The 23,456-nt window shown below is 43.6% G+C and overlaps 1 protein-coding gene across 10 annotated transcripts in view; it reads left to right on the plus strand.

Annotated features, from left to right (window-relative positions):
• The window catches only part of PPP2R5C (protein phosphatase 2 regulatory subunit B'gamma), a 168,760-nt gene that overhangs the window by 98,656 nt on the left and 46,648 nt on the right, over window positions 1-23,456 (plus strand). The window lies entirely within an intron of this gene.

A 23,456-nucleotide genomic window follows, 5' to 3' on the forward strand; every position in this document is an offset into this window, starting at 1 on the left:
ACTGATTTTTTTTTTTCCAAAGCTATATATTTCAGAATTGACTAGACTTCTTGACCTAAAATACTTTTATTTCCTTCTTTAGTGTGTTTGCTTTGGAAAAAGATGAAAGTAATGTTCTTTGTCGTAGTTCAGTCTACTGTGTCAGAGGTTGAGATCAACTTGATTGTTTTAACTTATTGTTGTTAACTCTTAACGTTCAGAATTCACTGGCATGGCTACTGTGTAGTCAGCCTAAGGACTACAAAAGCCATGTGGGTTCCTGTCCCAGACTTGTGCCTGAAGAATAGTTATAGGCATAAACTGAGCAGAGAATATGTACCCTAAAACCTTACCTGTTCAGACTAATGACACTTGGGGAATAGCTTTTTTTCTTTCTTTTTCTTTCATTAATTTTAACTCTCAATTACTTTGGAAGCCAACTCTAGCCCCAGAATCATAAAAATCTCTAATATTTTCTCCTATTACTTTCATAATTTTGTTGTGCACATTACATGTTATAATCATTTTTCTTTAAGTATGGATATGTAATGGTTGTACATATTGATGGAGTGTGTGGTATTTAGTTGGAAGCATAGAATCTGTAATGGTCCAATCAGGGTAATTGGGGTTTCCATCACCTCAAGCGTTTATCATTTCTTTGTGTTAGGACATTCCGGTTTTGTTTTGTCTTTTTTTTATGACGTGGGTTAGGGATAGAACTTCATTTTCTTTTAAATTTATTTTCTTCTACAATTATTGAAAAATTATTTCTGCCTACATCATGTATTGAATATTTCATTTCCCCTGTTGCTTAATGCTTCCCTATTATGTATTCATTTTATTGTATTATATGTTCGATTTATAAGTATATAAATTCTATATTAAGTTTACGTGTGTGGAAGATTTTCCTGTGTTTGAGAAAGTCTCTGATTCCCACTCTTTAACCTAAGAGGAAAGAGTCTACAAAGAATGACAAGACTCCTGCTGGCCTGGTTCAGGTCGAATGCCTGCCCTTGAATCAGGTGTGCTCCCCACCGCCTCTGCTTTGTATTTCACAGTAGCAGTGTGGGTTACTGGCACCATTTAGGATACTTAAAAGCCCTTGAGGCTATTTTTATAGATTAAGTCGTCATTGCCTCTCCTCTCCCTGTTTATAATTGTTTCCTAACTTGATTCTCCTCCTGCTGTCTTAACTTGTTTCCCACCCGAACCTCATGCCAGGCTCCAGAGTGTTGTCAGCCCCTGGGCTCCCTAAGCAGTAAGCAGACACAGACTGAGCATCCACCGTGGGCCAGATACGTTTTGGGGTGAGGAAACAGAATGGCGAACAAGACTTCTGCCCTCCTAAAGCTTTCATTTTCGTGTGGGAGACAACCATAAAATAAGCCAACCAATAATACATCATTTTAGATTACGGTAATGCCATGAGTAAAAGTCATCCAGGTGAAACAGAGTTGCAACACTGGGAATGTGATTTCTGCCTTCTGCCCACGTGGGCGGGAAGAAGGCACGGAGTGGAAACTTGGTGATGAATTAGACCGTCCCGTGAAGATGGAGGCACGTGAGATGCTTGTCTGTGGTCACTGTGAGACCAAGGGACAGTTCATTTCCTTTCCTTTCTGCTCTGAGTTCAGAAGAGTTGATGAGAAGTATAGTGAAAGAAGGAAGAACACAGGCGGTGGGGTGGTGCCTGGCCGTGGTTCGTGACCCTCTTGTCAAGAATTTAAGCAGCCTGTACAAGGACAGAGGACTTGTACAGTGCCTAGGCCTGGTGTGGCAGGTGGCAAAAGCCTGGGCCTCTTTGTGGTTCACGTCTGGTGAGAAGCTCTGCAGCTTAGAGGCCCTGTGTGCTCAACGCTTAAGCAGCCTTTAGCCATGCCTGTTGTTCTGTTTGTTTCTTGTTGGGGGGGGGAGTGTGTATATTTTGGTCATAATATTTTTAGAGACATTAATTTCCACTTTTTTTGAAAAATCCAAAGCTTTATAGTTGTACTCCTAATGCTGCTACTTTTAAGTATCCTGCTTACTAGACTGGACTGCTAGATTTTTTATTTTTTAACAGATCTACTGATATATTATTCACATAGCTTAGAATTCACCCATTTAAAGTGTGTGAGTCAGTGATTTTTTAATATGAGTATGGGATTGTACAGCCATTTTCACATCTGGTTTTAGAACTGTTTCATCCCCTCAGAAAGAAATCCTATACTCATTAATAGTCACTGCATTGTTCCCTCCTCCCTCACCCGCCTCTAGCCCTGAGCAACCACTGATTGACTTTTTGTCCCTATGGATTTGCCTGTTGTGGACATTTCATGTAAGTGGAATTACAGAATATGTACCCTTTGGTGTCGGCCTTCCTTCACTTAGCATAATGTTTTCAAGGTCCATCCACATGCCAGTACCTCGTCCTTTTTATTGCCCCGTAATATTCCATTGTACAGATATACTACATTTATTTATCCATGTATCTGTTGATGGACACCATATTATTTCTCTTTGGGGGCTGTCAGGAATGACTGCTCTGAACACTGATACACAAGCTTTTGTATGAACGTGTGTGTTCATATCTCTTGGGCATATACCTAGGAGTCGAGTCGCTGGGTCATGTGGTAACTTGAACATTTTGAAGAACTACCAGACCATTTTCACAATGGCTGCACCGTTTTATGTTCGTATCAGCAGTGTACGGGGGTTCCAGTTTCTCCATCTCCTCAACACTTGCTATGATCTGTTTTATTGCAGCCGTCCTAGTGGGTATGAAGTGCACCTCATTGTGGTTTTGATGTGCGTTTCCCGACAGCCAGTTATGCTGAGCAGCTCCTTGTGTGTTGTGTATTTTTATACATCATAGACTTTAGACCTAGAAATTAATGGAAACATACTGATCATCTAGCTTGACCCTTTTCTTTTCCAGATAAAAAAGCTTATTGGGTTCAGAGAGATGCGGGGGCGGGGGGGGGGGGGGGGGGGGAGCAATTCCCAGGGGAGCCAGCTCCTGGCATGCAGTTTCCCAGGTCTAAGTTACACCAGCTCTGTCATTAATTTCAGCCGTGTTTAAATATAATCAGCCACCTGTTTTTTTCAATTAAATTATCCAGTTAATCTGTTTCTCAGGCATGGACCTTCTTCTGATAGTCAAAACACCAGTAGCAAAACTAATTGTAGCTTTTAAAAAACTCAGTGTCGTAAAAGTAAAGCTGCTTTGTTAACAGTAACTAAAGAGTTAAGGTTAGGGGTTGCACCCTTTCAAAATCTGAAAAATTGACATATCTAGCAGTTTTTACATGATTTCAGAGGGTGCAAGCCTCCTAGAGCCTACAGTAGACCCCAGATTAGGAAATGTAGAGTCTCTTATCTTCTAAATCAGGGTTCTCATCCACGTCAGGGAATCAGAGATGCCTGGTCTCCTCGAGAGCCTTTCAGAGGGTCTGTGGTGTTAGAACTATTTCCATCATACTGCTAAGACTTCCATTGATTTTTTCACTGTGTTGAAATTTGCACCGATGGTGCAGAGGCAGTAGTAGGTACAACATCTTGCACCTTAGCAAGAAGCACAGTGGTGGCACCAAGCTGACAACCACACACCCGGTAGAAACAAAAACTGCCAGTTTCACTTAGTGGCCTAAATGAAGCAATAGAATAGATTAATTTTATTATTTCATGACCCTTGTGCACACATGGTCTTAGGACTCTATGATGAAATGTGAAGTTTTCATAAAACTCATCTGCTGCTGGTGCAGTAGTCAGGAGGGAAAGCGCTTGTGCAATGGAGCTGTCGGCCGAACTTGCTGCTGTTTTCATGGAACACCATTTTTACCTGAAAACTGACCGACAAACCAGTTATTCAGACTTTGAATATTTGGCGGGCATCTTCTGAAAAAATAAGCAAAATGAGAAAATCACTTTAAGGAAAATAACTGACAGCATTTGTCGTCAGTGATAAAATTTGAGCTTTCTAGGGAAGTTTGGTTTCATTTTGTTTTTAGAGATGCAGTCTTGCTCTGTCGCCCCAGCGGAGTACACTGGCATAGTCGTAGCTCGCTGCAGCCTCGAACTCAAGTGATGCTGCCACCTCAGCCTCCTAAGTAGCTGGAACCACAGGCATGCACCACCATACCCAGCTGATTTTTTTTATTTTTTGTAGACACAGGGTCTCCACTCTATTGACCAGGCTGGCCTCGATCTCCTGTGCTCAAGCAATCCACCTGCCTCGGCCTCCCAAAGTGCTGGGATTATAGGCATGAACTATCACACCCAGCCAGAAATTTTGAATTTTGGAAAATTTATATGCAGCAGGGTGAGCTTCAGCCTCCCAAAGCGGCAGACACTCCTGCTGAGCTCAGTGGTGATGGGAATGAGCAGGATTTTTAACAGATATGATGAAGTGAGTCACCACTTGGAAGAGCCACATAACTCAGTGAACAAGTATTTTCCAAATGACTGGTAGAGGTTACAGAGTCATTTGTGGCAAGAGAGCCATTCAGAGTGCACAATCCAGCACTGGATTTGAATGTGAGAGTACAGACCCTCATTGATGGGTTTCAGGAGCTCACCCTAGTAAACTACTACTGGTTGAATTTTGATGTAGACGATGAAAACACTATTAGACAGATACTCCTTCCTTGTCAACTACATTATCTGTGTGGGACCAGACTTTCATCCTGTATTTCAACCTAAGCATTCTGAACACAGAAGCAGATATGATAATCCAGCATTTTTCTATTAAACCAGATGTTAAAGAGATTTACAGAAATGTAAAACAATGCCACTTTGCTCACTTATTTGTTTTGGAAAATACAGTTATCATGCATAAATATATGTCATTTATACTAAGACATGATATTTTTTCTTTTTTTTTTTTTTTTTAGATGAGGTCTTGCTCTGTTGCCCAGACTAGAGTGCAGCAGCATGGTCATTACTCACCGCAGACTCAAACTCCTGGGCTCAAGCAATCCTCCCCCTCCCCCTGCCTCAGCCTCACAAGTAGCTGAGTCTACACTACAAGTGTGTGCCACTACACCTAGCTGATTTTTTTTTTAAGAGATGGAGTCTGGGCCAGGCGCAGTAGCTCACGCCTGTCATCCCAGCACGGGAGGCCAAGGCAGGCGGATCACCTGAGATCAGGAGTTCAGGACCAACCTGGCCAACATGGTGAAACCCCGTCTCTACTAAAAATACAAAAATTAGCTGGGTTTGGTAGCGCACACTTGTAATCCCAGCTACTTGGGGGGCTGTGGCAGGAGAATCGCTTGAACTTGGAAAGCGGAGGTTGCAGTGAGCTGAGATTGAGCCACTGCACTCCAGCCTGGGCAACAGAGTGAGACTCTGTCTCAAAAAAAAAAGAGATGGAGTCTGGTTACATTTCCTGAGTTGGTCTTGAACTCCTGGCCTCTAGTAATCATCCTGCCTCAGCCTCCCAAGTTGGGAATTTTCTTTTTAATTTCTCTGGTTTAATTTCTAATATGGCCAATATCAATAGATACAATTCTTGTAAACAAAAGTTCTTTAGGATTTGTAACTGTTTTGAGGAGTTTAGTAGGGGTCTGAGACCAAAAAGTTTGAGAGCTATTTTTCTAAAACAGTACTACTCAAAGGCTGCAGCTTCAACAGCCTTTAAGCTTGTTAGAAATGCAGATTCTTGGCTGGGTGTGGTGGCTCACACCTGTAATCCCAGCACTTTGGGAGGCCAAGGCTGGCGGATCACCTGAGGTTGGGAGTTCTAAACCAGCCTGGTCAACATGGTGAAACCCCATTTCTACTAAAAATACAAAAAAGTAGCCGGGTGTGGTGGCAGGGGCCTGTAATCCCAGCTACTTGGGAGATTGAGGTGGAAGAATCACCTGAACCCGGCAGTGGGAGGTTGCAGTGAACCAAGATCGCACCACTGCACTCCAGCCTGGGTGCGGCAGAGTGAGACTCCGTCTGAAGAAAAAAAAAAGAAATGCAGATTCTTCAGGTCCACCCTAGACGTGTGGACTCTCTGGGGGTGTGTCGCTGTGCTGTGTGTTTCCACTGTTCTCCAGGTCATCCTCAGGCAAGCCACAACTTTAAAAACTGTTTTGAATAACGTCCTGCATGGTCCCATCTTTGGATTGTCAGTTCCCTCAGAGAACAACGTATTATACTCTTGCATTTCTTCCACTGAATTCAGCACACTGCCTTTTATAGACTCAATAAATATTCATTCGATATGAGGTTTTCTGCGTAGACTTGGGCATTAAGACTAGTCTTCATAGTCATCAATGAAAATAACCTGAAGATCAGAAAAGGAATTGCTTGGATTGGTGGTTGAATGAGTCGGATGACTCAGAAGTACTTCGCATTAGGGTGGACCTCTCTAGAATTACCCAAATCTATTGTGCTGGACCACTGAGAAGGCAGCCTGTTGTACTCACTCAGTCATGCAAGAAATGTGTATTGCAGGCACCATGCTACCACTTGGGGCTACCCCAAGGAAAAAAATAATATAGTCTCTACCTGTATGATATCCACCCTTACTGGTCTGGGAGACAAGAAGAGGCAGCAGACGTTATGATATGAGGGCCAAGGACTGCAGTGGCGGTCAGTGTAAGGTCTGGTAAGAGCACAGGCCTAGGAGGCCTAATACCTTGTCAGGGCGCCCCAGAGAAGTGGCATGTACACCAGCGGCCCACCCACCATTCAGGACTAGCTGGCTCAGTGAAAGCTATATAGAGGAGGGAAGGGAAGGGGTGTGTTCCCAGCAGAAGAAACAGCTCCTCCAAGGCCCAAAGACTAGAGAAAGTAAGACATGTTTGGGTTTGAGCCAAGCCTGGAGCTCCCGATTGGGTGGGGCTGGAGTCTAGATCCAGGGGAGCTTGACGGAAACTGAGGACTTGAGGTCATTGGGAGAGCTGGGACCACCCCGTGTGCTCTGGCTGCAGTGTGAAGAATAGATGGGAATGGGTGTCAAAATAATGCATGAAGGGACCAGCTCAACATCTGTAGCATTTCAGGGGAGAGGTGGTGGAATGAGCCAAGCAGCTTTGATGGCGGAGAGAAATGGGCAAATGCAGAGATGTTGAGAAGGTAGAAACACAATTCAGGGTGGATTTGGTTGAGATACTTGGAGAGAGGAACCAACATGCAGGTTTCTGACTTGAGCAAGTGGAATGCTGGTTCCAGGAAAGAGCATGGGCCCTGGTGTAGGAAAGGCCTGAGATGGGTCTTATCTGTTAACATTATTTAGAGCTCTTTGGGTTAACAGGGGCCAACACCCAATTTACTGTGGTTTACCCTCACAAGGGAGTTTACCAGGCAGACACTGGGTCACTCACACTTAGTCCACAGACTAAGGGACAGCTTTTCCTTCCATGTCCCATGTCCCCTGCTCTCTGTATGCAACCTTCCTTCTTTGGGGCATCCCTCTATGACGACAGAGGAAAGCATGGCCCTTGCTAGCTTGTCAGAAGAGGCCTGATGCCTCCTGTCCCCTGCCTGCCCTTGATCCCATTGCTGTAGCTAGGGAGGTGGGGTGCTATGGTTGTGACTCAGACTGCGTCATGTGCCCACCAAACCACTCGACAGAGTCAAGGAGCAAGAATTCCCCAGAAGGGAGGGAGTTGTGTGCTTCTCTGGGCGGATTAGACGGTCGGGTCTACTCAACTTTCATCCACTAACTGTGTTACTTTAGGTGAGCGGCTTGGTTCTGTAAGCTTCAGTTAGTGCTGCAAATAGCTGTAATGCTTCTGCCTTTCAGAGCAGCTAGGATGAAAGGGAAAACAACATGGAAAGCTGGGTAGCCCCCGTGACAAAGTTGGCAGTGTCTTTGGAAGTGGGCCAGAAAGGGACAAGCCTCCAAGATTTCTCAGAACGCTTACCAGGGGGACGCCTCAATGCAGCCTTCTTTCTTCGTATTAGTACGAGACTTACTTCTAATTCTTGCTCCAGACTCTGATACCTTGAGGTTACTTAACTTTTCCTTTTTTTTTTTTTTTTTTTTTTGAGACTGAGTCTCGCTCTGCCGCCAGGCTAGAGTGCAGTGGTGTAATCTCGGGTCACTGCAACCTCCCAGGTTCAAGTAATTCTCCTGCCTCAGCCTCCCAAGTAGCTGAGATTACAGGCACGCACCACCACACCCAACTAATTTTTGTATTTTTAGTAGAGACAGGGTTTCACCACATTGGCTATGATGGTCTCAAACTCCTGATCTCAGGTGATCCACCCACCTCGGCCTCCCAGCGTGCTGGGATTCCAGACATGAGCCACTGGGCCTTGCCTCTGTTTTCTTATTTAGAAGGTTATCATGCTGTAGAACTACTTCATAGAGAGGTTAGATTAGTTTAGCCGGGCGCAGTGGCTCACGCCTGTAATCCCAGCACTTTGGGAGGCTGAGGCGGGCGGATCACAAGGTCAGGAGATCGAGACCATCCTGGCTAACATGGTGAAACCCCGTCTCTACTAAAAATACAAAAAAATTAGCCGGGCGCGGTGGCGGGCGCCTGTGGTCCCAGCTACTCTGGAGGCTGAGGCAGGAGAATGGCGTGGGCCCGGGAGGCGGAGCTTGCAGTGAGCTGAGATCCGGCCACTGCTCTCCAGCCTGGGCGACAGAGCGAGACTCCACCTCACAAAAAAAAAAAAAAAAAAAGAGAGAGAGATTAGTTTAAATGGTGATTGGAAGATTAAAAATACATGGTCTGAAGTATGATTTCATGTTTGTAACATATAAATAAATTCATGAAAATAAAATCAAACTTAGGGAGAGAAAGTAACTTGTGAAATACTCTACAGAGTACAGTGACCCAGCCCTGCAACACCGTCCACACCGCAGATCAATTTGGTTCCATTTTATCAATAGATTTGTAAAGTAAAGCTGAAGGCCTGGCCAACATGGTGAAACCCCGTCTCTACTAAAATACAAAAATTAGCTGGGCATGGGGTCGTGCACCCCATGCCCAGCTACTCGGGACTACCCGAGTAGTCCCAGCTACTCAGGAGACTGAGGCAGGAGAATCGCTTGAACCCTGGAGGCAGAGGTCACAATGAGCCAAGATCACGCTACAGCCCGATGACAGAGCAAGACTCCATCTAAAATAAATAAATAATAAAGCTGAAGGAATACAGTACAAACTGTTAACAGTAGGTGCCTTTGGGTGGTATGTGAACTTTTCCCTTTTACTATACGCTTTTGCAATTTAAAAAAAATCCTCAATGGGCCAGGCACAGTGGCCCATGCCTATAATCCCAGCACTTTGGAAGGCCAGGGCAGAAGGATCACTTGAGGTCAGGAGTTGGAGACCAGCCTGGGCAATGTAGCAAGATCTTGTGTCTACAAAACAAAATTTTTAGGCCAGGCACAGTGTCTCACACCTGTAATCCCAGCACTTTGGGAGGCCGAAACGGACAGATCATCTGAGGTTAGGAGTTCGAGACCAGCCTGGCCAACACGGTGAAACTATGTCTCTACTAAAAATACAAAAATTAGCCAGGCGTGGTGGCACACGCCTGTAATCTCAGCTACTCAGGAGGCTGAGGCAGGAGAATCGCTTGAACCCGGCAGGCAGAGGTTGCAGTGAGCTGAGATCATGCCACTGCACTCCAGCCTGGCCGACAGAGCAAGACTGTCTGAAAAAAAAAAAAAGAAAAGTTGTTAATAGCTGGGTGTGGGGCATACCTGCGCCTGTATGCCTAGCTACTCAGGGCTGAGGTGGGAGGCTTGTTTGAGTCCAGGAGCTTAAGGCTGCAATGAGGTGTGATGGTGCCACTGCACTCCTACCTGGACAACAGAGCAAGACTCTGCCTCAAAAAAAAAAAAAAAATTAAGAGTTATGTACCACATTTGTCATCAAAAACCAGTAAAGATATTTTTCTTTCTTAAAAACAAGCGGCCAGGCACAGTGGCTCACGCCTGTAATCCCAGCACTTTGGGAAGCCAAGGCAGGTGGATCGCCTGAGGTCAGGAGTTCAAGACCAGCCTGACCAATATGGTGAACTCTCATCTCTACTAAAAATATGAAAATCAGCCAGGCATGGTGGCGGGCACCTGTAGTCCCAGCTACTCAGGAGGCTGAGGCAGGAGGATTGCTTGAACCTGGGAGGTGGAGGTTGCAGTGAGCCGAGATCACACCACTGCACTCCAGCCTGGGCAACAGAGCGAAACTCTGTCAAAAAAAAATAATTAATTAATTAAAAACATAAAATAAAAACAAGCTATCTGTATGTAATCATAGTACTGTTTTTATCAGGACTCTTGTGAGTTTCCAGGGAAAACTAGTTCATCATATTATTTTAATCCGCACTGTCTGTAAGTGATTTGATGTTGACTTACACGTTTTATGAGCATGAGAGTGTTCTTAGAATCTCTTGGCCGGGTCCTGGGGGAGGTCTCACACCCTGCACCCCGAGATGGGTGTCCTGTGCTTCACTTAGGGACTGATGTAGAGCACGTTCCTTCTTCTATTTTTATAGCTGATATTTACAGTGTGTTCTGGAAAGTTTTACTTGCTGTAAGGGTGATGATAGTTTGGGAGAGGAAAGAATGTGTTGAATTAAAAGGGATAGTATATTGACCAATGGAGTTTCAGTCAACAAATTTATTTCAAGTGAGGTTTTAAATCATGCATTCCCAAGTACTTTTTGAAATCCAGAGAATGATTTTTCCACTTTAAATATCAGTAAGCTGTTTTTGTTTTTTGTTTTGTTTGGTTTTTTGTTTTGTTTTTTGTTCTTTTTTGAGACGGAATCTCGCTCTGTCGCCCAGGCTGGAGTGCAGTGGCGTGATCTCGGCTCTCTGCAAGCTGCACCTCCCGGGTTCACACCATTCTCCTGCCTCAGCCTCCCGAGTAGCTGGGACTACAGGCGCCCGCCACCACACCTGCTAATTTTTTGTATTTTTAGTAGAGATGGGTTTTCACCATGTTAGCCAGGATGGTCTCGATCTCCTGACCTCGTGATTCTCCCGCCTCAGCCTCCCAAAGTAAGCCGTTTTTTAGAGGTTTGTTTGTTCTTTTGATTTTGAGATTTTCCTTTGACGTTTTTAAATTATAAAAGAAATACATGCTTATGTGATAACAAATGAAACAAATACGAAAACATTTTAAAAAGTTAATCTTTTTCTTACTCCACCCCTCCCCAGTTCTAGCCATCTCTGCCTCCAGTCAACCAATTCATGTTTATTGTATTTTCAGAAGGCTACTGAGAAACTTTTGGGATGATGAGCATGTTCATTATCTGATTTATATGATTGTTTCACAGGTATATGCATATGTTAAATATCAAATTGTACACTTTAAATATGCACAGTTAATCATATATAAATTATATCTCAATAAAGCTGGGTGTTTTCAGATGTCCAAAGTTGTTAGGTATTTCTTTTGGTCTAGGGGTGCAGTGAAGAAATTACTAACACACCAAGGGCATTGTGAACCAAGACGTTTTGGGAACTTAGGACCTAGTGAATATCTTTCCTTAACTTTTTTTTAATTAATTTTTAATTTACATATAGTGAAATTCACGCTTTTTTGTGGCCAGTTCTCAGAACTTTGGTAAATGTGTATAGTCACTTCTTCCCCACCACAGTCAGGATATAGAACAGTTTCTTGTTTTTGCTTGTTTGTTTTGAGACGGAGTCTCTGTCGCCCAGGCTGGAGTGCAGTGGCACAATATCGGCTCACTGCAAGCTCCGCCTCCCGGGTTCAAGTGATTCTTCTGCCTCCGCCTCCTGAGTAGAACAGTTTCTTTAACCTCCAGAAACATGGCTTTCTGCCCACTTTGTAGTCAGAGCTTTCCCCGTCCTTTATCTCTGCCCCTCACTAGTCTGTTCTCCATCACATCATTTTGTCTTTTCCAGAATGGAAACTCCATGGAAATGGATTCAGTGTGTAGCCTTTGGGTCTAGCTTCTTTCGCTTAGCATGATGCATTGGACATTCATCCATGTTGTCACACAGTTTGTTCCTTTTCCTTCTCAGTGTTGTCTCATTATATAGAAATAACACCGTTTGTTTATCCATGTCCTAGTTGAGGGATATTTGAGGTGTTTCCAGTTTGGGGCAATAAAACTGTTATAAATATTTATATACAGATTTTAGACTTAAGCTTTTATTTAACTTGGGTAAACATAGGGATGCAATTGCTAGGTGAATGATAAGTGTGTGTTGAGCTTTCTAAGGAAGTGCCAAACCGTTTTCCAAAGTGGCTGCCACGTGATTCCCCCAGCAGTGCAGGAGTTCTCGTGCCTGCTGTATCTTTGTCAGTATTTGGTGTCAGCGGTCCTTTTATCTCATTTTGATTTTAATTTGCATTTCCCTAATGACTAATGATGCCAAGCTTTTTTGTTTGTCTCTTTGTGTTTTGGAGACAGGATCTCGCTCTGTCAGCCAGACTGGAGTGCGGTGGCTCGATCATGGCTCACTTCAGCCTCTACCTCCCAGGCTCAGGTGATCCTCTCACCTCAGCCTCCTGAGTAGCTGGGACTATAGGCGCCCACCACCACACCCACCTCATTTTTGTATTTTTAGTAGAGACAAGTTCTCCCTGTGTTGTCCAAGCTGGTTTCGAATTCCTGAGTTCAAGTGATCCCCATGCCTCAGCTTATGAAAGTGCTGGGATTCCAGGTGTGAGCCACCACACCTGGCCCAAGCATTTTTTCCCTGTGCTTTTTGTCATTTGTCTGTTTTCAGTTGATGAAGTGTCTGTTCAAATCGTTTGCCTGTGTTTTAACTGGGCTTTCTTTCTTTTTTTTTTCTTTTTTTTTTTTTTTTTTTTTTTTTTTTGAGTTTTGAGACTTCTTTATATATCTGGGTACAGATTTTTTTGCGAGATAAATGATTTGCAAGTATTTTCTCTCAGTCTGTAGCTTGTCTTTTTTTTTCTTAAGTGTCTTGTACAGAGCAAAAATGTTTAATTTAGATAAAGTCCAACTTAGGATTTGTCCTTTATCAGTAGTGCTTTTGGTATCATATCTAAGAAGTCTGCCAAACCTAAGCTCACAAAGATCTTTCTCCTGTATTTTCTTCATGGCTTCACGTTTTACATTTGGGTCTGTGTGGTCTAGTTTGTCTGTAGTTCGTTCTTTGGCGTATGGATTTCCAATTGTTCTGTTTGTTGAAAAGACTGATGAACATCCACTGAACTGCTTGTGTGCCTTTGTTAAAAATCAGTTGAGCATGTTGTGAGTCTTCTGGACTCTGTCCTGTTGCATGTTTGTGTGTCTCTCTTTGCCAGTCTCACACTGTCTTCAGCATGGTACTTGACAGTAAATTTTGAGATCAGGTTGTGTGACTCTGCTATAACCTCTTTCTTCTCTTTCAAAATTGTTTTGACTATTCTAGTTCTTTTACCTTTCCATATAAATTTTAAAATCAGCTTGTTATCTACAAAATATTCTCCAGGGGTTTACCGCACATGCAGTGAACATGTAGACTTGGAGACCATTGACCTCTTAGCAGTGTGAGCTTTGCAACCTGTGTACACAGCATGTCTCCCCATTTTGGTCTTTTTGTTTTGTAGTTGTCAGCAAACAGATGCTATAAATATCTTCTTAGACTCATCAATTAGTATTTTGGTTTTTAGTTGTCGTTGTAAATAGATCTGTTTGTTTTCCATTTGTAATTGTTTATTGTCTTTTTTCTTGTAATTCTATCAGGTTTTGCTTCATGTTCTATATATTCATATAAATATTTAGCGTATATCCACTTGGTAAATTAACTCTTTTACCACAATAGATATGACTGTATTCCTGGTAATATTATTTGCTCTGAAATCTACTCTGACCTTAATATAGCCATTCCAGCATTCTTTTGACTAGTGTTGGCATGGTATGTCTTTTTCTTCCCTTTTACTTTTGATCAGTTTGTATCTTTATACATCAAGTGGGCTTATGATAGATAGCATATCGTTGAGTCTTGCTTTTTTTTTTTTTTTTTGAGATGGATTCTCACTCTCTTGCCCAGGCTGGAGTGCAGTGGTGCAATCTCGACTCACTGCAAGCTCCGCCTCCCGGGTTCACGCCATTCTCCTGCCTCAGCCTCCCCCGAGTAGCTGGGACTACAGGCACCCGCCACCATGCCCAGCTAATTTTGTATTTTCAGTACAGACAGGGTTTCACCATGTTAGCCAGGATGTTCTCAATCTCCTGACCTTGTGATCCGCCCGCGTTGACTTCCCAAAGTGCTGGGATTACAGGCGTGAACCATCATGCCCGGCTGAGTCTTGCTTTTTTATTCAATCAGACAATCCCTGTCTTTCGGGGTGTTCAAACCATTGATTTTTCACGTGATTATGAATGTACTTGGGTTTAAATGTACCATGTTCCTTTTTTTTTTTCTATTTGTCCCACCTGTTTATCATTTCTCTTTCCTCTTTGTCTGCATTTTTTTGGATCAATTGAGTACTTTTTATGATTCCATTCTATCTCATTTGTTGGCTTTTTTATGATAACTCCATATTGTTTGATTTTAATTGTTACTCTTTTCTAGAATACACCTTTAACTTATCACACTCTGCCTTCAAGCGATAATGTACTATTTCATATAGAATAGAAGAAATTTACAACAGTATACTTCTGTTGCTCCTCTTCCAGCCTTTCCGCTATTATCATACATTTTAGTTAGTATGTTATAAACCTCACAATCTTGTTTTTGTTGTAAAGAAATTTAAGTGATTTTTTTTAAATCTTTTATATTTACCCAGATAGTTACAATTTTCAGTGCTCATCATTCCATTGTGTAGATTCAGATATCCATCTGATATCAATTACCTTCTGCTTGAAGGACTCTCTTAATATTTCTTATAGCACAGGTCTACTGATGATGAATTCTTTTAGCTTTTGTGTATCTGAAAAAGCCTGTCTTTTCTTTTGCCTTTTTTTTTTTTTTTTTTTTTTTGAGACAGGGTCTTGCTCTGTTGCCCAGGCCAGAGTGTAGTGGTGCAATCATGGCTCACTGCAGCCTTGACTTCCGTCTTCAGTCAGTCCTCCCACCTCACCCCCCACCCCCAACTCTGCCCCAGTAGCTGGGATGACAGGCACATGCCACCATGTCCAGCTAATTTTTTTACATTTTGTAGAGACAGGGTCTCACTAGGTTGCCTAAGCTGGTCTCAAACTCCTGGGCTCAAGCACTCCTTTCATCTTGGCCCCGCAAAGTACTGAGATGACAGGCATGAGCCTGGTCTTGCCTTCAGTTTTGAAAGATCTGCTTGCTGGTATAGAATTGCATGTCAACCATTTTATCCTTGAAAAACTTTTGCTCGCCTTTTGTCTTGCTTGCATTATTTCTGACGAGAAGTCTCCTGCCATTCTTTTCTTTGTTCCTTTGGACATAATGTACCCTTTCCCGCTCTGGGAGCTTTCAAAATTGTCTCTTCTAATGCTCTTTTTAAGCCATTTGATTATGATGGGCCTTGGCACGGTTTACTTCATGTTTCCTGTGTTTCGAACTTGTTTATAATTTTCATCAGTTTGGGAAATTGTTTAACCATCGTGTCTTCAGATATTTTTTTCTGTCCCATGACCCTTCCTCTCCTTTAGAGACCCCAATAACGTGTATTAGGCTTCGTAGAGTTGATGCTGATGCTCTCTTTCTCTTAATTCTTTTTTTTTTTTCTATGTTACATTTGGATAGTTTCCTTTGCTGTCTTCAAGTTCTTTAACCTTTTCCACCGTGTCTTTTCTGTTAATTCTTTTTTTTTTTTTTTTTTTTTTTTTTTTTGAGACGGAGTCTCGCTCTGTCGCCCAGGCTGGAGTGCAGTGGCCGGATCTCAGCTCACTGCAAGCTCCGCCTCCCGGGTTGACGCCATTCTCCTGCCTCAGCCTCCCGAGTAGCTGGGACTACAGGCGCCGCCACCTCGCCCGGCTAGTTTTTTTTTTTGTATTTTTTAGTAGAGACGGGGTTTCACCGTGTTAGCCAGGATGGTCTCGATCTCCTGACCTCGTGATCCGCCCGTCTCGGCCTCCCAAAGTGCTGGGATTACAGGCTTGAGCCACCGCGCTCAGCCTGTTAATTCTTATTACAGTAAATTTTTCATGTCACACATTATTTTTTTAATTAAGTGACCAAGTTTACTTAAGCAACTAGAGATCTATGGGTACATATTGTTGTTGTCATCTCTAGTGGTTTGATTTGCGTCTTTTTAAAATATCTTTCATGTCCTCCTAACTTTTTGGACACAGAATGCTGTGTTAATATCCTTGTCTGCTAATTCTAACATTTGTGTCCATTTAATTCCATTGATTGGTTTTTCTTCTCATTATAAATCCTTTTCCTGCGTCTTAGCATGTCTGGTAATTTTTAATGGGATGTCTGACGTTGTGAATTTTGGTTTGTTGAGTGCTGTATGCTTACATAGCTCTATTGATGTTCTTGAGATTTGTTTGGGGATGCAATTAAGTTACTTGGAAACAGTTTGATCCTTTCAGTTCTTGCTTTTAAGATGTTTTAGGCAGGAACAGTTATATTAAAACCAGAACTAATTATTCTCCACCACTGAGACCTTTCTGATTAGGAAGCCAGTGCCCCATGAAGCATGAATTTTTCCCATCTGATTGGTGGGAACAGACACTGTTCCCAGCCCTGAGCAACTACTGGGTTCTCACTAATCCTTTCAGGTGCTTCTTTTCCCAGCCTGTAGTAGTTTCCTCGCACACATATGCTGATCTGTACTCTGCTGAACAGTTCAGCGACCTCCACAAATCGCTGTAGTTCTCTCTGTGCAACTGTCTCCTTTGTGGAACTCTGCCTTGCAAATTCGAATCCCATTCGACTGCTGGATCCCACCTGGGTTCTTTCTCCCTGTACTACAACCTAAAAATCTATCAAAGCAGGAGCCTGGGGCAGTGTGGGACGCACCTCACTTATTCCCATCTCTCAGGGATCACTGTCCTTATCCTTCATTGTCTTGAAATCCAGTATCTTGAAAACCATAATTTTATATTTTTTTGCCCACGTATTTGGTTGTTTCAGGCAGTAGCATAAACCTCATCCTTGTTACTCCATCTCATCTGGAAGCATAAGTCGGCTTCATTTATAATAAATACTCAATAAACACTTAACTCCATCCACCCAGGGGATCTAGCAAGTATTATCAAAATGAAAGACTGTTTGCATAGTTTATAATGCCATAATTTCATACATCATTTGGCGGTTAGGGGCATGGCTGTGCATACATGACTGGGAAGTGTAAGGAGTTTATCTCTGAAACTTCCCTTCTCAGTTGATTTATATCACGTTGGATACAGAGGATGTTGTTCTGCTATTCTAAAGCATTACTAAACTTTCTCATACCTTACTGCAAAAAGAAATCAGAATACATGATAAAGCAAATATATTTGAATGTTAATGGTGAAATCTAAATGACAGCTATTCACTATAAAATTATTTCACCTTTATTGCACTGAAATTTTTCATCATAAAAACATTGGGAATACATCATTCAGAATCTCTGCAAAACTAATCTGTGGCCCAGAGTAAATAAGAGCACTTCCAAATCCATTGTCATCTTTAAATGATACTAGTTGAATTGAATTATAAATATTATGAGTCATTTCTTACATATAAATATTCTAAACTCAAAAAAATTTAAACTCAGGCTCATAACTATAAATGATTTGTTTTCTTGCTTATCTGAAGTAAGATGATACTGTATATTGTTATGAAATTGTAGAAAATTAAAATATTCATTGTTTGAAAAGTTTAGACTAAATTTCCTTCATTAAGTGTTCTACAAAGGTTTGTAAGTGTTTTGTTTTGTTTCGTTTTGTTTGTTTGTTTTTTTAATTTGAGATAGAGTCTTGCTCTGTCACCCAGGCTGGAGTGCAGTGGCACGATCTCAGCTCACTGCAACCTCCGCCTGCCAAGTTCAAGCAATTCTCTTGCCCCAGCCTCCAGAGTAGCTGGGATTACAGGCCTGCGCCACCCTACTTGGCTAATTTTTGTATTTTTAGTAGAGACGGGGTTTTATCATGTTGGCCAGGCTGGTCTTGAGCTCCTAACCTCAGGTGACCTGCCCACCTCAGCCTCCCAAAGTGCTGGCTGGGATTACAGGGGTGAGCCACTGCTCCTCGCCCATAAATTTTTATTTCCATATCTTTAACTGCTATTTAGGAACATGTTTGAATAGATTGTAAAAATAGCAAGTTATTCAAAGTAAGAATTTTCAGTGTGGTTCTTGACTGTCACATCATGGCATCTATTTGGAGGTGAAATCGATTCTCTGAAAGCAGCTCTTGCTGTGGAGGAAGCGCGAGGTGGATTTGGGGGAAGAGGCCTTGGCTTTCCCTTAGCCTCGCGTCGCTGCCGAGTACTCATTGTGCGCCAGGGAGACCTTAAACCAAGGGCTTCCCAGCCACCCAGTCATACTTGAGATAAATATTCCAAAGAAAATGTACAGCATCGTGGAAGAGCTTAAAATTAGGGGCCCAATTAGGACTGTAATTACTTTGCAGCTGAGATGTAAAGGTTTAATGAGACATTTTTCACAGTTTCCAGGTAATTAATTGGTGTTGCAGTTAATAAGGTGACTGATGTGTGCTTTTCCCAGGATCCATTTACTCTCAGCAAGTGTTTGAGGACCTCCTAGGTGCCAGGCACGGTGGTAGGTGCTGGGATTGCTGTACATTTATGTTCTCTAGATGACAGCTGAGTTCTGGCGCCATGAAAGCAGATTCAAACTCACTTTACAAATGGGGAAAGGGGTAGTTTCTCCCTTTTAAGAATGCTACCACAATTTTTACTCCTCTACGTAAATTTTAAGTTAAGTTCATTGAGTTCATCGAAAGTTCAGTTTAAGATTGTGTCTACTTTTTACATTGCTTTGTGAAGTTCCATCTTTATAATACGATGTCATCCCACATCAAAGGTTCCTCCTTTTATTTGGGCATTCTTCAGTGCTTTTTATTAGAGTTTTCTGCTCTCTCCATCAAGGCCTTATAGCTAGGCCAGTAATTCCCAGGCACTTCATAGTTTTGGTGTCTGGGTAGCTGGAGGCTTCGTCTCTGTTTCTTTTTTGTAATTGTTTAATTGTTAGTGGAGAGGTGGTTGCTGTTGGTTTCGTATTTTTGATATTTGCATGTGGTAGTCTTGTTGTGACGGTCTGTCTGTTGCCTCCGTTTTCCAGCTATATCATTTGCAAACAAATGACAATTTTGTGTTTAAAAATACATGTATTGTGAAGGGGCTTACACATTCTGCCCGTCCCAGAAATGTATCTCTTAGCAATATGACTTGTAGAACCTAACAGTTCTATCACGGGAGGAAGTGTTCTGCAGTAACTGTAATTTGATCTTTGATGAATTCATTTGTTATAAATCCTGTTGAAATGAATAAAACAGAGAATAAATAACACAATAACCCTTGTGGTTTTGAACAGAGAACTGTAAATAATCAAACCTTTCTTTCCTGTTGCCTCTAAAGTTAGACTGTCAGTGTTTTGTTTCTTTTGAAATGTATCCCTTCATGTCTTAAAATTTTTATATGTTACACTGCTGCAGTTATGTTATGGCATAAATATTTTATTACTTCACTCATTGGTAATGAATGATAACACATACAGAAAGGCTGCATGATATTGCTGAATTGTAAGAATTTTTCGTAAAGTTGCTTCTTGGGCCATTCTAGTTTACATCTAATTTAATAAATTTAGCAATTTGGAGAACATCTGCGGGGCTGATGTAAGCACTGAAAGTGGAAGTGTCAGGGAGGCAGCAGAAGCAGGTGCTTCCTGAGATTAACCAGAGTCGGTCCTGGCACAGATGGGGCTGTGTGACTCACATGCAGACATACGTGTGCGCTCACGTGCGTGCCTTTATTTTTGTGTGCGGGTCAGTCAAACGTTTGGGAAGTGCTGTGTAATGCTAACTGTTCGGGCGTAATGTTTTCCCAGTTAGTAAGTGCTGTTGCATGCGTTTTCTGTGATTCTCACTACAGCCCAATGCAAAAAATAAAAAAAAGGATTTACCTTTTTTTTTTTTTTTTTTTTTTTTTTTTTTGAGATGGAGTCTCACTCTGTTGCCCAGGCTGGAGTGCAGTGGTGCAGTCTCGGCTCACTGCAACTTCCACCTCCAGGGTTCAAGTGATTCCCTTGCCTCAGCCTCCCGAGTAGCTGGGACTCCCGGCACCCACCACCACACCCAGCTAAGTTTTTTGTTTTTAGTGAAGATGGGGTTTCACCATGTTGGCTAGGCTGCTTTTGAACTCCTGACCTCAAGTGATCCACCCACCTTGGCCTCCCAAAGGCTGGAATTACAGGCATGAGTCACCACGCCTGGCCTTTACCCTTTCCAACAGAGGAGAAAATTGAGGCTCAGGCAGGCTGTTTGTTCTGAGGTTCTTCTTCTAGGTGGGAAGAGGATGTAGAGAGACTGTTTGCATGAGGCTGTGCTGCCTTTCTTGGGCAGCGTGATTCTGCGTCCTTACCTCTGGGTGCGCTCTGGATCCGTAGGTCTCATTTGAGAGGTCACAGTGAACCTGTGTGCTGCACAGAAGACCCAGTGCTCCTTAGACCTCAGAGTTTCTTTGGTGTTCGCTGCATGACGTTGATGTCTTCCCTGTTTCCTCAGACCAGATCCATGCATCCAGGTAGCATGGCAGTGACATTTGCACACGGACATCAGCACCCCGGGTTTCTGTACCTGAGGCTTCTGCCCCTGATTTGCCCCTGAAGCTTTTGTGCTAAGAAATGTTGCTAGGTTAGAAACCCGAGAATAATTTGAGGTGATACACTGTATGCTTTCTGTTCCTTTTCCCCCCAAAATACTACTTTTTATTTAATCTTTTCTAGAGATGTGTACTAAATTAATGCAATGTAATGTGGTAAGAAAAGTGTGTAGAAGTTAGAAGTGCAAGATTTTTTTCCTTACACATGAGAAATGACTTTCAATCGATCAGAATTGGCTGGAATGAGCCTTCCTGGACCTAGCTTGGTCATCAGTCAAGGACGTCGTATCAGTCTGCTCAGGCTGCCATAAGAAAACGCCACAGACTCAGTGGCTTAAACCACAGAAATGTATCTTCTCTCCATTCTGGAGGCTGGAAAGTCTAAACTCCAGGGTGTAGCAGGGTTTGTTCCCTGCTGAGGGCCTCTTCCTGGCTTGCAGACGGCCACTGTGCCCTCCCGTGGCCTTTGCTCTGAGCAAGTGCAGAGGAGGCGAATGCGAGCCTTCTACTATCCCTCCTTACAAAGACACTAATCCTGGAGGGCCAGGGCCCCCCCTTATGACTTCATTCACCGTTCGTTGTTTTCTTTGAGGACCCATCTCCAAATCCAGCCACACCAGGGTTTAGGTCTTTAACATGAATTTGAGGAAGGGAGGCCACAACCATTGAGTCCGTGACAGATACTGAAGAGAGGACATTGTGTTAAGAGCAAGCTATGTGAGCCACCTTACGAGCCCTCAGCTCAGCATCAAGCATTCAGTGAGTGTGCAGGTGTTTGAGACGGGGCCTGACTGCTGGGCTGACTGTCACTGTGCGGGAGAGCTTCAACTGGAAACCCTAATCACTAGCTTTCCTGCTCGTAGAAACCACCAGTTTACTTAGGAGTCTCAGCTGACTGGGTGCCTTAGTCAGGGCTGTCCAGAGAAACAGCAGGAGAGACAGATTGAGATCTCAAGGACTTGCCTTCTGCAGTGGGTGAGTCCAGCGGGCAGGTCTGGACTCCACGGACGGGCAGCGGGCAGGAGACTTGGCCGTGGCGGACACTGCAGGCCACAGGTGGACTCTCCTCAAAGAAGCCACAGTTTGGGTCTCACGGGCTTCTCAGCTGACTAGTTGAAGCCCCCACATTCTCAAGGGTGATCGCTACTTGAAGTCCATTGATTCTTGGTGTTAACCACATCTGTAAAATGCCTTTACAGCAACACCCACAGCAGTGTTTGGACAGCTGGGCACTGTGACCTAGCCAGGTTGACACATACGGCCAGCTGGCACAGTAGGGGACATTTTACTTTTTTTCAGTTATCGCCTTTAACCATGATGGGTGCAATCACACTTTCCTGACCCTAAATACATCTTGGGCAAGTTGGTTAACTTTTTAGTAATCCCTGGTTACAGAAATCCAATCTAGGTTAAAGCTTTCATCTCAGACCCTCTCCAAATGGCATCTAAACCGCACCCCAGGCAGCCTGGCCAGGGAGGGACGTGCCATGGGAGAGGAGACGAAGCAGGGTTGGCTCCGAGCCCTTCTTGCCCGCCCTTCCCCAGGGCTTTGAGCAGAACCTGGAAGAGGGGAAGGGCAGCTGCCTGTTCTTCTGCTCACTTGCTCCCTGGGGCCTTGGCCAGAATGGTGGTCTCTTCCTCTGTGGCATATCTGTGACTCTGCGGCAGCAGGCCTCTTCCAGAGGGACAGCTGTTTCCTCTCCCCCGAGACCTACAGCCTCCTCTCTGGGTGAGCTGACTTCCCTCTCCCTTGGCAGCTTCCTGGGTGGTGTGGCCCTACAGCTCCTGCTCTGGCCTCTGTATCCCAGAAACCTCGGAAGTGGCGGCCCTGCTTTCCTTCCAGGCGCCATGGTTCCTCAGGCCCTGATGTCACAGGCTGTTCCCAGAGTCTCCTGCCAGGCATAGTCCTGTTCACAGATTCCTCTGCCACCCACAGAGTTCATGCCCAGGCTCTGCCCTCCCCACACTGTGCTCCACTCCTGTCGGCACCAGGCAGGGCTCACAGCTCTAACCCACCGAATAACAAAGTGCCATCTCCCGTTCCTGAAGGTGACCCTGTCCTGTGGGTGGCTGGACCCTGACCTCAATCTTTTGGCTTTGAGAGAGAGGATAGAAAACCCCAGTTCACAAATGCTACACTCCCTGTAGGGGCTAAAGACTCAATTCAGACTTTCCTCTCTCTACCCTTCATGGCCCTAGAAGATACGGAGAGCTTCGGCAGTGGCTGCTGCTGACAGGACCAGTTCTGTTACGTCTCCACACACCCTGGGAGGAGGCAACGGCCCACCCAAAGTGTGTGTGTGGCCTTTCCTTAGTAGTTGAGCTCTTAGCATCTCCTTGTTCATATCTGTGGGCTTTGGGGTCAGGGTGCCAGGAGCGGCAGACTAGTCCCCTGTCTGCACCGAGTTCCTGTGGGCCAGCAACTGAGGCAGGACCGTCCACCTGGCAATCACTGTTCTTTGGGAGGCTCCTTGCAGTGACCTGTACGCACATCAGCTTCACAGAGGAGGGGACAGTCCCTGGAGAGTAGAAATTGCCAGAAATCATACACCAGTGAGAGTCAGGCTAACTCTTGGCTTTAGATTGCAGACTTTTTTCCTTGTACCTGTGTCTCAGGAACATTACTCATACTTTTACTAATAAAAGTTTTTTTAATTAGTTGTTTCTGGCTTTTCAGCCCCTTTTTTCATCCCTGCGTTTCTACACTATCTGTGAAGGCCATTACAGGTGGTCTTTACGTCAGCTCCCCTCTGAGATGACACAGAGAACAAGCTCAGATGCTTGATGCTCAGAGCTTTTATCGCTGATGACTTTCTGAAAAATGATATTAAAGTTTGGAGTTCAGTATCAATACCAGTAAAGAAGG

This window comes from Rhinopithecus roxellana, chromosome 5 (assembly GCF_007565055.1).
Source record: "Rhinopithecus roxellana isolate Shanxi Qingling chromosome 5, ASM756505v1, whole genome shotgun sequence".
NCBI lineage: Eukaryota > Metazoa > Chordata > Mammalia > Primates > Cercopithecidae > Rhinopithecus > Rhinopithecus roxellana.